This window comes from Pteronotus mesoamericanus, unplaced genomic scaffold (genome assembly GCF_021234165.1).
Source record: "Pteronotus mesoamericanus isolate MK-2021 breed Mesoamerican mustached bat unplaced genomic scaffold, CSHL_Meso_final contig_166, whole genome shotgun sequence".
NCBI classification, from domain to species: Eukaryota; Metazoa; Chordata; class Mammalia; order Chiroptera; family Mormoopidae; genus Pteronotus; species Pteronotus mesoamericanus.
This window is the reverse complement of record NW_026555066.1, coordinates 561,460-576,344: the sequence shown is the minus strand read 5'-3', so window position 1 is coordinate 576,344 and position 14,885 is coordinate 561,460. Positions and strand designations below refer to the sequence as shown.

The window sequence follows — 14,885 nt, the reverse complement described above, 5'->3', positions numbered from 1 at the left end:
GCAGAACAGGGAAATAAATCTAAGAAACAGTTCTTTGAAAATATCAACAAAGCAGAGAAACCTCTATACTCGAGTTAAAATAGAAAGAGAGAAATGCATCGAAAATATAAGATGGTTCAATGGATGGATAGATAGATGAATGACAGCGATGTGATAAAGCAAGTATAGCAGAATGTTAATGGTAAAAACTATGTTGTGGGTATGTAAGTCTTCACTATAAAATTTCTTAAACTTTGCTGTATGTTTGAAAGTATTTATAATAGACAAAAATCTATTATCACCCAGAATATCAGTTTGGGAAACATTACACTAGCAGTTTCATTAAAACCAGGAAAAAGACAAAGATACTCATTGTTGTCTTTACTCTTTAACATTTTTCCAGAAATTCAATAAAACACAATATGTCAAATATATATAGAAATTACAAATATAATAAAAGAGGAGAAATCATTTGCAGATGATATCATTATCCACCTGGAAAACCAAAGAGAATAGAAAAATTATTAGAACTGATAAAAAGGTAAGTAGAGTGTCCAGTTACAAAAAGATGTCCCAGTGTGCACAAAAAATATAAAGAGCTCCTTCTAAACAGGCATGGTAATAAGGGGAAGGATGGTGAAAGGCATCTTTCATGTTTTGCTCTGATTACAGTACTTCTGTGATGTTTGAATCTTTAACAACCAAAATGATACCTGTAGTTTGGGAAAGGGAAAATGAATCAATGGTAGGCAGAATCCTAACATACCCACTCCCTCCAACCCCCAATTTGCCACCTTAATTTCCAGACTGTGGTTGTGATATCTTGCCTGAAATTGTTACATTATGTAGCAAAATAGATTTTGCAGATACAATTAAAGTTGCCCTTAAAATAGGGAGATTATTCTGGATTATTCCAATGGTCTTCCTCTAATTACACAAACCTTTTAAAACCAGAGAGTTTTCTCAGCCTAATGGCAAAAAGAAAAGTCAGAGAAATTCCAAGCAAAAGAGAGATTCAGTGTGCCATTACTGGCTTTAAGATGGAAGAGGACACATGAGGAAAATTGTGGGCGGCCTCTAGAAGCTAAGAGCATGGGGATCTCAGTCTTACAAGAGCAACGAATTGAATCCTGACGACAACCTGAAGGAACTCAGAAGCGGATTCTTCCTGAGTCTCCAGATAAAAGCTAAGTCCGGGGACACCTTGATTATGGCATTGTAAGATCCTCAGCAGAGAACTCAGCCAAGCCCTCCAGGACTTCTGACCTATAGAACTGTGAGGCAATAATGTGTTGTTTTAAAGTGCTAAATTTGTGGTAATTTATTATGTAACAATAGAAAACAAATACAGATGCTCCTCTATTTACAGTGGGGTCATATCCAATAAACATAAGTAGAGAATACTGTTAAGTGTAAAAAGCATTTAATACACCTAACCTACCAAACAGCGAAGCTTAACCTAGTCTACCTTAAATGTGCTCAGAACAAAATATCCAAAAAACACTGGCAATGTTACATTGTAGAGTATCCATTGTTATCCTCGTGATTAGGAGGCTGACTGGGAGCTGAGGTTCCTCTGTTGCTACCCAGCATCACTGGAGAGTATTGTACTACACACCTAAATTAGCCCGGGAAAAGATCAAAATTCAAAGTATGGTTTCTACCAAATGTGTATTGCTTTATACCACCTTAAAGTTAAAAGGTGGCAAGTTGAACCATTACCAAAAGGGGGTAAGTTGAACCATTGTAAGTTGGGGACATCTGTATAAAATACATTACTTTAGCAAGACAATGAGATATGTTGCCTATCAAATTTTCAAAGGTTCAACCCCACTAATTACTCAGTCATGCAGGTGAGTAGGGAAATGACACACCCATACACCCATGGAAATGTAAACTGCTAAAACCTTCAAAATACATTGGGCAATACCTACCAACCTCCCAAAAACATGAGTATGCTTTGCCTTATTAAAATTTATTGTAGTTAAATAATCAGATTGGTGAGTAAAGATTTTTCTAAATGTCCTTTACAGAATTGCTTATAAGAGTAGACAATTAGGGAAAAAAACAGAATGTATGGCCATAGAAGACTGGTTTTTTGAATAAAATATCCTACACCATTTGATGAAATAAATTTATGCAATCAAAATCTCAGTGGGAATTCTTATAGAGCTTTAGAAGCTAGTTTAAAAGTTATCTGAAAGAAAATGCACAAGAATGGTCCAGAAATTTGTGAGGAAAAAAAGACAGAAGTGCTTATCCTAGCAGATAGGAAGTAATAATTGAAAGTTCAAGTGCTTAAAAACCTGTGGGATTGGTGCTGGTATGGACTTTAGGACTATTGAAGGAATTTGGTTTTTGATACAGGGAAACAATGATCTGTTCACTAAATGTTTAGGGCCCTAGAAAAATACAAAGTAATTAGTGTTACAATGAAATAATATTCACCTATTAACCATAACATTGTTAGAATATATAATGACTTAGAAAAATGTTTACCTAAAGTAATTTCAGAAAATTAAACAGCTAAAGATAAACAATTCTAAAATGTTACAAGAAAATACAGAACAATGTTTCTAATCTTGGTGGAGAAAGGCCTTGTGATGCAGGATTCAACTGCAAAAGCCATCAAGAAATGACTGATACATTTGAATACATCAACATTTAAAACATCTATACCCAAAAAGAGCCCCATAAGCAAAGTTTAAAAATAAAAGTCTGCAAAAAAATTTCCCACACATGTAACAAAGATTTGTTTCCAGACTACAGAATTCAATAATAAGAAGCCAAACAATCCAATTGGAAAATGGATGAAAGATATAAACAGGCAAGTCATGAAACAACATGAGCAAATAGCCAAAAAACACTGGAAAATATTCCTTAACCTCACTAAAAATCAGAGAAATGCAAATAATGATACAACATTTCCACGCACCACATTGGCAAAAGATTCAAATGATCGATTATACCCAGTATGGATAAAAATTTAGGAAAATGGTTATTGTTATTCACTGCTGGTGGTGGTGTAAACTGAATCTTCCTACATGGCAATTTGTCATTACATGTTAAAATTTCAAAATGTGCTGTCCTTGAGCCATTTATCTCACTTCTCTGTATTTATCTTACATAAATATTTTAGCAAATGCATAAAAAGCATATACAAGGATTTTCACTGCAGCACTGTTTTTTAAAAAAGATATTTTATTTATTTATTTTTAGAGAGAGGGAAAGGGAGAGAAAAAGAGAGGGAGAGAAACATTGATGTGTGACAGAAAACGTCCATCAGTTGCCTCTTGCATGCCCCCAACCTCTCACGGCCAGACCAGAAGTCACACTGGTCAGGGCTGCAGCACTGTTAATAGTAAAACTAAAAATAAAGCACTGAAAACAATACGTATTTATCAATAGGTGACTATATCACTATATCAATAGTTAACTATAGTATACTCATTCGTTGGACTACTACTATTCAGGACATAAAATGAATGAGATTTACACAGACTAACATGGAAAGATCTTCAAGCCAGGTGAATAAAGCAATTAACAGAACAATACATAAATAGGATGGCATTTATATTTTTAAAAGTAAAAAACACAAAATGAAGCTACGTATTTCTATATGTGCATAGGAATGTAAGAGGAACTTGAAATTTATCTGTCTTGTGTTTTATAACAATGTATTCATTCATGTGTAATTAGGAAAACATTTCTTAAATAAAAGACAAAAAGCTAATTACCTGTTAAAGAATTATTCATATTGCCATTAAAATTATGCTATAGACAAATATTTAATGACATGACAATATTCACTATGTTATTAAATATCATGCTATGATAATACTTTTACTTAGAATTATAAATACATACAGGGTGCGGCACAAATAACACCTCTTTTTATTACAAAACCTTTTATTACAAAATCATAAGCATGTGATTCTGTAACATAACAATATCACACTCAAGCACACCATATGACATTTTAGGTAAAATGTTCAAATTAAAACTATAAATTATTACACCCATATTATTATCCTACCAACTACACTCAATCAGATGTTACTTCTGCTGGACCCTGTATATAATGCATAGAAAAATGTTGGAAGGACATAAAATCAAAATATTAATAGTGGTCCTCTCTAGGTGGTGGGATTACAATTTTTTTTTGCTTTTGGTATTTTGTTTATGCTTTCATATATTTTCTGAATATTCCACAATAAGAAAAATAGAAAAAACATGCATGTGTGAGTGTGTTTGTAGGAGGATGTTCATTGGAATTAGGACCGTAAAAGAAGTGTAGTTGGCAAGAGGACTAAAGGCTGCTGAAGGCTGAAATTAAAACTATGGTTGTGGGCTATGTGGGGCTGTAGAAATAGGAGTTGGGGAACCAGACTTTATGGGGCCTAGGAATTCACAGTAGAAACATAGGGATTAAAATTAATAGTAGAGACTATGGATTTTTAGAATGAGTGCAGATGCTATGAGAAATTGAAATTATAACCAAAGGCCTTATTAAATTGAAAGGTTTTTTGAAAAATATAGTAACAATATTGGTGAGGGTATGGGATATCCAAGTAAACTGGGATTCTCATATATTTCTGGTAGGACTGTATATTGTTACAACTGCTCTGAAGAGCCTGTGACGTTTTGGCCCTACCTGTTCCATTTCTACATATTTCTCCTTGAGAAAAATCTTAGAAATATGCAATTATTTAGTTATATCAAAGTTAATGTCTACATATCTTATAATAAAAAAGACATAAACATGGAGTTTTTGGTTAAATAAATGATTAGCATTACAATGGAATAACATTCACCCATTAATAACATTGTAAGAATACTTAATGGGTCAATCTATCTTAAAGGGGCTTCCATAAAAATGAGATTATACACAAAAATTCTATGTGTAAATATATGTTTGGCCAACAGTGGATCCATTCATCAGATTCTCAATTTGAGGCATGAGTCATTGTTCTGGAGGACAATGAGTCTAGAACTGAAGGGTAAAATAACAGTTGTATCTCCTCTGTGACTCAAGAGTACTTTGGATAGTGCTTTTGTCTTTATACTTTAAAATATTGAGTTAATACATGCTTTTTGTTTACAATTCAAACCTTACTGAAGTATCTGGAGTTGCAAGTAGAGCTCCCCTCTCCTTTCACCCTGCAATCTCATCGTACACCACAGATGAAGCACACTTAATAGTTAGGGGTGTCTCCTACCAGATGAATTTTATTCCTCTGCATTCACAGGTCTTTGTCAATCGCATTGCCATCCCAAATAATACCAAGGAGAAAGAGAAAGAATGTTTATTGAGGGCTTACTATGTGCCTGAAGTAAGTGTTCTAAGGCTTTGCCTCACTGTGGTCAGCGCCCAAATTGTCTCCTGCCCTTCATCCACACCGTGTCCCCGCTTGCCCTCTTGCCCCCCATTCTTCACAAGGCATTTGGAAAGATTGTTAATTTTTAAACGTAAATCAAATCCTGTTGCCCTTCAGCGGCTTCCATCGTGCTTGGAATCAAATCTCAATTCCTTAGAGACCCCACAATCCTTTATGGTTGAGTTTGCTGGACTAGGAGTAGCTCAGGCGCGGTCGGGGGTTAGGGACCCGGCTTCACCACGGAGGGAGGGCCCTCCCCAGGGGTTGGGGCGGGCTTCTCTACACGGGGGTGGAGCCTCAGATCGAGTGTGAGCAGCGCCGGAGGGGGGAGGCTTTCCTCGGAGGGCGAGCGAGGGGAGCGGGGCTGAAGCAGGGCCCCGGACCCTGCACGCTCCTGCGGGCCCCGCGGAGCTATTGCCGCCGAGGTGAGCGTCTTCCCCCCACACCGGGTTGGGGGGCGGGCTCTGCTCGCGCGGCCATCGTGGGCTCCTCGTTGGGTTTGTTCCCACGGGACTCTGTGCGGAGGCACGGAGGTGGCGGCATTGGGGAGCCTGCAGGAGAGGCTGGTGAAGGGGCCCGGCGGCCTGCCCTAGTACTCCCTCCACCCCGCCTTCTCTCCCCTCCCCCAGGCCTCGGACGGCGCCAGCGGAGAGCTAGCTGCATCTTCTGGGGCAGCGGGACAGCGGCTCAGCGGCCGGCATCGCGGCGAGACAGCGGCCGACAGTGGGGATGCGAGGTACCGGCATTAGCCGTGGCCAAGTGGCTCTAGAGAGGGAGTACAGGCTGGGCCTTCGGCGTTTCTCTCACGGGTTCGAGGAAGGCGGCCTCTGGGGAGGGGGAAGGTGAGGGGCGGGAGGGCAGGCTTCGCGGGTAACTACTAGGCATTGTATGTGTCTGTTTTGGGATCTAAATGGTACTATAACACTCAAATACATATTCATTTCGGCAAATTGCTTTTTAAAAACTTAATATGCCTTGTAGATCTTCCTATATCAGGGAATCTCAATTTGTCTTATGTACAAACAGCTGCATTGTATGATTGTACTACAGTTTATTTAACCATTTCCGGATTGATGTACATTAGCTTGTTTCCCTTTTGGGGGAGGGGGCTATTACAAGCAATACTATAATGAATGGATTTGTATATGTTTCATGCACATGTACGAGTATTTCTGTAGGAGAAATTCTTAGAAGAGTAATCGCTGGGTCAAAGTGTATATGCATTTTGATAGATTTGTCCAAATTGCCATCCCAAAAGGCTATGTTAATTTACAATCTCCAATGTTGTGCTAGTGCCCATTTTTCCACAATTGTGCCAACACAAATTATTATCAATCTTTGTAATTTGACCAATTTAAAGGGCAAAAAGATGGTATGTCATTGTTTTCATTTGCATTTCCCAGATCACTACCGAAGTTGAACGTATTCTTTATTTGCTGGATTACAAAAGTAAATAGGCAAATATCAATAGACTTCCTATCTATAAGCAATAAGCATTTTAAAAATTTAATACTAGAGGAAGCCTTATTTGCAAGAGCAATAAAAACAAAAATACCTAGAAGTAAACTACAAAACTTTATTGAGGAATATAATAAAAGAACGTTTGCATACATGGAGAAGGGATACATGCTTCTGGATAAGAAAGCTCAATTTTGTAGCGATGTCCATTTTCCTATGATGCTTTATACAGTTGGTGCAATGTCAATAAATATACTAAGTTTTTGGAACTTAATATGATTCTAAAGTTCATCTGGAAAAAAAAGATGGTTAAGAATAACCAAGAAAATATAAGTAAAAATGGGGGTATTTATATTACCACATATTAAAATGTACTCTAAAGTAATAGTATTTAAATTACAATCGACAGAACAATATATCAGAATAGAAAGCCCACAATTAGAGCCAGATTGTATCCCAAGATTTATTGGAGAAACATTGTTGCCTAGACGTGGAAAACTGCCATATTAAAAGCTACAAGCATGCACATTGCCCCCCCCACCCCCAGGAAGCTTCAATTTTCCTTTGAGGGCAGACTCCTTTGTTTGGAGAACACCACTTTATTGGATCTGTTAGTTATTCCAAGGTAAAACCTCAGGAGTTAAAATTAGTGGCTTAGTAGCTAGAACTAGCGATGTGACCCTTTGGTTAGATTAAGATGGATTCAGGTTAGCCTGCAGTGCGGCGAGGGAAGGAGTCTGGATATTATCAACCTTAAAAATTTTTTTCCCCGATATAATGGGCAAAAATGTTATGTCATTGTTTTCATTTGCATTTTCGTGCTGATTGTGAGATTGAACGTCTTTTATGTGTTAATCCAGGATAATATGTGATTCCTGGAGGCAGGTAACAATGGGGGACCCATTACTCCTCTTCCAGAATGGAGTTTGGCTAATTGGTACAGCTCTGCCCAGAAGCGTGAGAATAAACAGGTTGACTTTTTAAATTTTCCTCAAGCGCTAGGCTCTAGACACCTTAGATCGGGGGCGGAGGCAGTTTTCAGGACATGGCCGAGATTTGGCGCTGAGCTGTGTCATCGCGAGGTTTGGCAGCCAGCACCGCAGTGGGTCGGAAACCTCGTGGTAGGCAAGATCCCTGCAGGACAGGAGGTTCCTCCCTTCCCCCGAAAAACTCACAGTCATTTTTATGAAGCCCCGCCTCTCTCCTTTTTAGGAGCGTGAACCCGGTCTCGCGAGAACCCCTGTTTCCGAAAGGCGAGGCGCGGGCGGCATCCTGCGGTGATTTCGAAGGTCTCTCAGAGACCGAAACGTAATATCGCGATAGTTGTCACAGCGCATGCGGGAGCCAATGGCGGCAGGTTGACTCCGCCCCTCGACGCTTCGTGGGGTTGTGCGTCATTTGCTTTTCGCTTCGAGTAGGGTGAAAGCAGAGCCGTAATTTGGCTTTGGTGGGAGGAGGGGTCTGGGAAGGGCTGGGCTCTGGCTTTTCCCGTCCGGTAGAGGTTCTCGCGGGATCGCGCAGAGGCAGCCGCCGTTTGGCTACGGACTGCAGCAGCCTTGGAGGCAACGGCAGCGTCTTCGGCTCGTGCTGGTCTTAGCCGATGAGTTCTCGCGGGAGTGGGGTTACGTCCTCGTGGGATCCGTTGGCGGTGGCGGAGGTAGCTTGGGGGTGGGGGGGGCAGTGACTAGGGTCGGTCCGCTTGCTTGTTAAGATGGCGGCGGAAGCTGATGTCTGTCCGGCCAGGACCCGAGACTAAGGTGTTGGCTGTCCGCTTTTATGACGCCTCTCACGTACCCGACGTTATGGAGGTGACGATTGGCGGGACGCCGAGGTACTGATAAACCGAACCTGAGGCCAAGACTACCCCGGCTCTAATCGGATGAGCCGACACCATTTCCCGGGCCTCAGCCGCGTGTGGGCCCGCCTTTGCCCCACCAGTCAGTCAACGCCTCCGTTGTCGCCGCCGCAGTGGGCGGGTTGGGAAGGGTGGAGGGTGGGAGTCCTGGAGTTCGTGGGGTGTGGGGTGGGGGGTTAGATTAGGCAGTGAGGGAGAGGAGTACTAACCTACAACGACTGGTTCCTTCCCCCAGTACCTTCTTGCTGGCTCGCGTCCGTTCTCCAGCACTGCGGTCGCGCAGATCAATCACCTAGTTTTTCTTAAGGTGGACTGTACTTCCCCGACTCCCATGGTCTTTGACTAAGGGGTCAGGCTTTTTGCTTCTGATGTACTCCTCCCACTTCTCTCCTAATTGTATGGTCCCATTGAATCTTCTACATCTACGTGGATATTTAAGAGAAGGAGGCAAAGCTTTTCCGAATCATCTCTTGCCCAGTTCTCATAAGGAAGAGCTTAACCCAAGGCCCCTATCCCATCTGGTTTCTCTCTTCCATTGGTTGTCTTGACGCAGGCGTTGAATAGAATCTTTCCTTTTCCCTTCATTTACTCCATCTTTATGGATGGAGCCATAGTAGCCTTCCATTTCCTTGGGTCTTCACGCATTATGACCCTGATCGAAGCACAGGGCACCAGTTTCTCCAGCTCTGCATGCTGTTCAACCACTCAGGCGGAACAGTGAATGGGTTGGTGGTTGGATGGTTGCAGTCTTCGTGACCTCTTCATTCTAGATGCCATTAGTCTTCCTCATTACAGCACCCCCGCCCCACAAACAAACTAAAAATCTGTAGAGGGTAATACTCCGGTAAACCAAATTTTTGTCCTTCTGCACTCTACAAACCTCTTCCATCCCCCGCACAAACTTGGGGACCGCCCCTTTTCCCTGCCAGTTCTGAGGTCCTGTGACCTCTTGGTCTGTGGAAATCCTTTGCTTCTGACCACCTCTTACATGTTATTGACTTCTTAATCCTTGCTCCCTGTACTCTTTTTTTTTTTTTCCAGGAGCTGAATTCCCTGGAGAAAAGATACTTTACTGTCAGGCTCCACTATATTCCCCCCCACCCCATGATGCAAAATAAAATAGCTTTGATAGGTTATCTCCTGCCTCTTAATCATTGCCATGTTCTACTTTTTTGTACTCCTCATGTCATCATTACTATAGGCAATTAGTTGCCTATCATTTGTTTCTTTTTTAGATTACATGGTCATTGTTTTGTTCCTGATGTTGCCTAGACTGAGGAGACACCAACATTCCCCAGTCAAAGGGAAGCAGCCTAGTATGGTGGAAATACTGTGTGCTTTGGGTTCATGATAACTTTGTGACCATGGGCAAATTACTTTTCAGACTCTTGGTTTTTTTCATCTGGATAATGGGGATATAGCACTTGTAGTTGCTAGAATTAGACATTTTGTAAAGTGCCTAGCTTATGGTAGGCACACAATAAATTGTGGTTATTTTTCCTTGGTGTAAGACTGAATTGTGAGATGCATCTGTGTCATGTGGTTAGTTTTATGACCTAGGAAAGAATAAGAGATTCTATTTCTTTAACTGTAAATTTTTCATGCCAGTCCTATCATTTTTGTATTTTTTCCCCCTCTTCATAAGCCAAATTCTTATCTGCAGTGGTTCCCAAAGTTTGGATGTGATTCCCACCTGTGTTAACCTAGTCAAGGAATGTTAGTGCAAAATCATTATTCTGGAATAACCACCAGCAGTAATGTTCCTCTCAAATACACCCCCCTAGGTGTTCTGTCTTTTAGTAGGGGTACCTCATCCCTTGTCTCTTCCCCCCTACTCCTTCAAAGGCAGTCTGTCCTGTCATTCATCCTAGATGAGATTTGGTGCCATCCTTTTCATAGTGATCAGGGGAACTTTTGCTAGCTAGTTTTCAAGTGTTCATAGTGCTTTTCCCCTACCTTCTTTGGTCCCTCAGATCAGTGTGGGGATCTGCTGTTTGATCTTACTTGGACAGGATCATTTCTCTCTGAGAGAGTTTAGAAAGGTGGTTTGAGATACCAGGCTGCTTCTTCAAAGGGAATTACTTCCAGTTTTTTAATATGTTTACTACCTTCTGTTATTCTTTTGATATTTTATGTTTTCTAATATTTCTAAGTACAAGTGACTGGGTTTAATATGGAGATAGTTTTCATTGTTATATTTTGATTAGACCAATATTAAAGTGAGTTTTTTAATTATCTTGGTGGGTGATGGGGTTTGAAATAGGAATATGATGGTGAAAAGTTTACCTAGGAGTAAAAATTTACAATGGGTAACCATCCAGTAATTAACAAACTAGTGTGGACACTAGTTTGGAGCTTTAAGGTTTATTTCATTTTAAGTACTTTGGGGATAATAGAATTTTCCTCTTTTTTTTCATTGAAGGTCAGGGGATCACTTTGTTTTGAGATATTGCTTTGGTGTTCTTTACAGTGGATCAGCAATGATCAGAACTTAACCTTAATTTGACTCTGGTCATTGAGAACTAGAACAACTCTGGGAATGACAGTCTAGGTGTGGCCTAAAAGGTTTAACTTATTCTAGGTAGATCTCTCAGAAGAGAGGAAGAAGTGGAATTACTAGTTAAAAACTTTTATTCAGTGGCAAAGTTCAACCTGAGTTTCTAGAGTGTTTATAATTGGTCTCCCAGTGTGGCCAAAATTGATGTATAAAGGTGAAAATTTTTTGTGTGCAAATATTTTTCACCAAAAATAATAAATGCTACCATGGTGTCAATTTATAGTGAGGATAAAAATTGTTTATAGAATAATCACTATCACCTATAATTTCATTTGTGTTGAGAACTGAGTAGAGTTTTCAGGAGGTGTTGTCAGATTAGAAGAATTGTTTTAGCTGTTCTTTCTGAATTCTTTTCAGTGCTCAAAGCAGGTCTTAAAAAATGCAAATTGCTATGTGAGGGCGATTGCTTAAGAAATAATAACTGTGATTATGTTTGAACATTGATATAATAATAGTTAACTCTCCTACACCCTAAATAATGTTTGTGTATCTCCCCCCCCACCTTTTTTTGTAGGTACTTCAGTAGTCTGACCTGAGTGTGTCAGCACTCCAGAGGAACCAGCAGACAACTTGGTCAGGAAGGTTCAGAAAACTGTTGGAGCAGTGTTGGTATTTCCCATCAGGATGAGTATGAGTGGCTGTGATTTTAGGTTAGTTTTTCTAAATCTTTGTGGATAGTATTTGCACTTCAATTCCCAAAATGGAGATGTTGGGGGTGTATGTATTGCCATTCTGTAATTGAGTTACTCTGATTTCTAACATTGATCTGAAATGGCACTAGTTGGTTCTTGCGTTTAAGTGGAGCTTATTACTGAATTAAACTGTTCGAATGAATTCTGTCTGTACATAATTTTTTAATTCACCTTAAGCATCATTCAAAAAATAAAATTGCAAGATATGTCTAACTAGTTCTGTTATAAAGAGCTATGGAAAATTTCACACACACACAAAATTGGGTGGTATAATGATCCCCCCGTGTACCTATTACCAGCTTTTAACATTTACCAACTTGTAGCCATTCTATTTATAGTTCTACCCACTGCCCCCCAACTATTTTGAAATAAACCCCTATGGTCATATTTTTATTTGCAAATATATATCTCTCTAAAAAATAAGGACTCTAGATATAACCTAAAAAAAATCACAACTCAAAAAAATTAATGTTTTTTAAAATACCAAATATGAAGCTAGTGTTCAAATTTTGCAGTCTGAGTTAGGATCTGAAGAAAAGTCTATCACAAAGTATTGATATATCCCTTAACTCTATTTTAACCTGCAGGTTATCACCTTTTTTTTTTCTTTTTTTTCTTTTTTCTTTTTTTTTTTTTTTTTGCTTTTTCCTTCTGGTTTATTTGTTGAAAAACTTGTCCTATAGATTTCCCCCACATTTGGTGATTATATCTCAGTAGTGGTATCTAACTCATTCTTGCTAAGTTAAAGACCCTGGAGGACCCCATTATAATGGAACAATGGCAGTAATCTCCTGTATCCCAGTTGGAGTTGATACTGCTGGCCTAGGCACTATCCCAAAATAACTAGTCACGGATTCTTTTTTCTGTGGCAGAGTCTGATTTAATTGATACCTGACTTCAGTTCCATGTCTTGGCCCTGCTTACTGCTCCACATGAAAAGTAGGCCTCCTTGTGGAAGAAGCTAATGTTTCCTAGATAATGACCTGATTGTGCCTTTGGGGTTTTTCATTATGGTTTCAATTTCCTTAGGTGGTTTAGTTATTTTTATACTATGTCATAATATTGCTTTTTATTCTTTTGATGTTGGTATCTCAGCTACTTTGACCCATAACTTCTTAGCTAATGAGATTTAGTGATGAGTTCCTCTGGCTGTGATACACTTTTTGAAATGGCGAAACTAAAGAGTTTTTGAGAGCTTCCACTTATATCCTTATTTTCAGCTGTTCTACACAACTGTAGTTTTCCTGTTGTTTTTAATTTTATTTCTTCTGGAAATGATGTCCCTGCACCCAGCATAAAGTCCTTTAAACTGTTCATTTCTTTCCTTGTGTAGCATTAGCCATTGTGGGATCTAGTGTCTTTTCTACAGTCAAAACCGGAGAATGAAAGCTGGACACAGACTCCAGCCAGATTTTAACTTAAGCACAAATGAGGCAGAGCAAGGCCATTTATGCCTACCTATATAATGAGGGTAATTCCAAGTTGGAGGGGTAGAGAGGGTGTAGAGGTCATGAATAAAAGTTTTGGAGTTACTAGGTGGAATATTATTGTGAATTCATTGCTGTGGATAATGAAGTTCAGACTTTTCAGTTCTTTGTTCATTAGTGGAAAAATCAGATCACTAGTTGAAAATAGAGTAAGTATTAAAGAAGTGATTTCTTGGGAAATGCAGTGAAATCCATTCATTTAAAAAAAAATTTCAAGCACATTGGGTATGGTGATGAGATATTTACCCCTGTTCTGAGTTTTCTGTAGTTAGGAAGTTTGAACAGGTCACTTCTAATCTGGAGTTTGTGAAAGTAGGATAACTGTAGATTTGGGGGGAAGAGTTTTGCACATAGTGGGCATTTTATTATTGAATTATTTCCAGAGTTTTTAACAGCTACAGGTTTACAATGGAAATGCTGTTGGGTTTTTTTCTTTTTTTGTGTCTTTTAAACCATGGGTTCAAAATATTATTGAAATGCCAAACTTGGTTGCTCTGAAAATATGTGCTCTTTACATTCCATGTTACTTTTCCTGCAGTGAGATTAAGATGTTACAATCTAATGTGCAGATGTAACCATATTAGGCTACAGTGATCTCACCACCTGGAAGGGTCATAGTCATAAGCACTTGGGTTCAGAGAGTTTTGCCGTATTGTTCTCTAACTCGTTTTCTCAATAACTAGTTACCAGATGTTTATATGTTAGTGTCAGGGATAATTCTTTGGAAGCCCTCTCATTTGATGTGTCATAGTGGTTGAGTTGCTAAAACTTGATGTACTTGTTAACCAGCTTGGTCTTCTGGTTATAGCAGTGCTTTCAGATAGTGAAGGAGTGGCTCTCTATGGGTAAAGCAACTTTAGGTTTTGTTTGGGCTGTTAACCTGAGCATTTTAAACTTTTAGTTCCCTAAAAATGTTTTTAACCATTTGGTTTTTAAAAGAATAGTAGTGACATGGATTGATCCCAGAATGTGATTTTACAGAAAGTTGAAATTTGTTTTAGCCTCTCATGAATGTATCATTAAACGGAGATTGGATTATAGATTGATCCAGTCTGGATTGCTGGTTGGACTAGATGAATGTGAAAATTCTTTTTCAACCTTGAGATTCTGACTGTAATCTTAGGTGTTGAGAAAAATGATTTTTCCTTTTGATAATCTTTAAGTAGTAACTGAAAGGGACTAGGAGTGGGGAGATGCAAATGATTGAATGATCTTTTAGTATAATCATTTAGATTTTAAAGATTTATAAGTGTGAACTCGCTGCCATGAATTTATGTACCATCTTTAGCATAACCCAGGTTTAAAGTCTTTATAATTAGATACTAGAGATGATTGCTCTGGTAATACTTGGGTGTATTGTACTTGGTGGTTGCTTATATTTTGGAACACTTTTGGAAGATTGCTTTAATGCTTTTATTATTTGCTGCGATTATTTTCTTACTTGCCTGTCTTTATAGTGAGGCATATTTCTCCTGTTCT

The 14,885-nt window shown here is 39.2% G+C and overlaps 1 protein-coding gene across 10 annotated transcripts in view; it reads left to right on the top strand.

Annotated features, from left to right (window-relative positions):
• The first annotated feature begins 5,669 nt into the window (after nucleotides 1–5,669).
• The window catches only part of HUWE1 (HECT, UBA and WWE domain containing E3 ubiquitin protein ligase 1), a 160,934-nt gene continuing 151,718 nt past the window's right edge, over nucleotides 5,670–14,885 (top strand). For 5 of the 10 annotated variants that reach the window (XM_054565720.1, XM_054565719.1, XM_054565721.1 and 2 more), the window contains exons 1-2: nucleotides 8,201–8,472; nucleotides 11,742–11,877. The gene's annotated coding sequence lies outside the window, so the exon portion shown is untranslated. Of the gene's footprint in view, nucleotides 5,783–5,986; nucleotides 6,094–8,199; nucleotides 8,473–8,507; nucleotides 8,647–11,741; nucleotides 11,878–14,885 lie in introns of those variants that run through there. The other 5 variants (XM_054565723.1, XM_054565725.1, XM_054565724.1 and 2 more) reach the window with 3 other exon arrangements.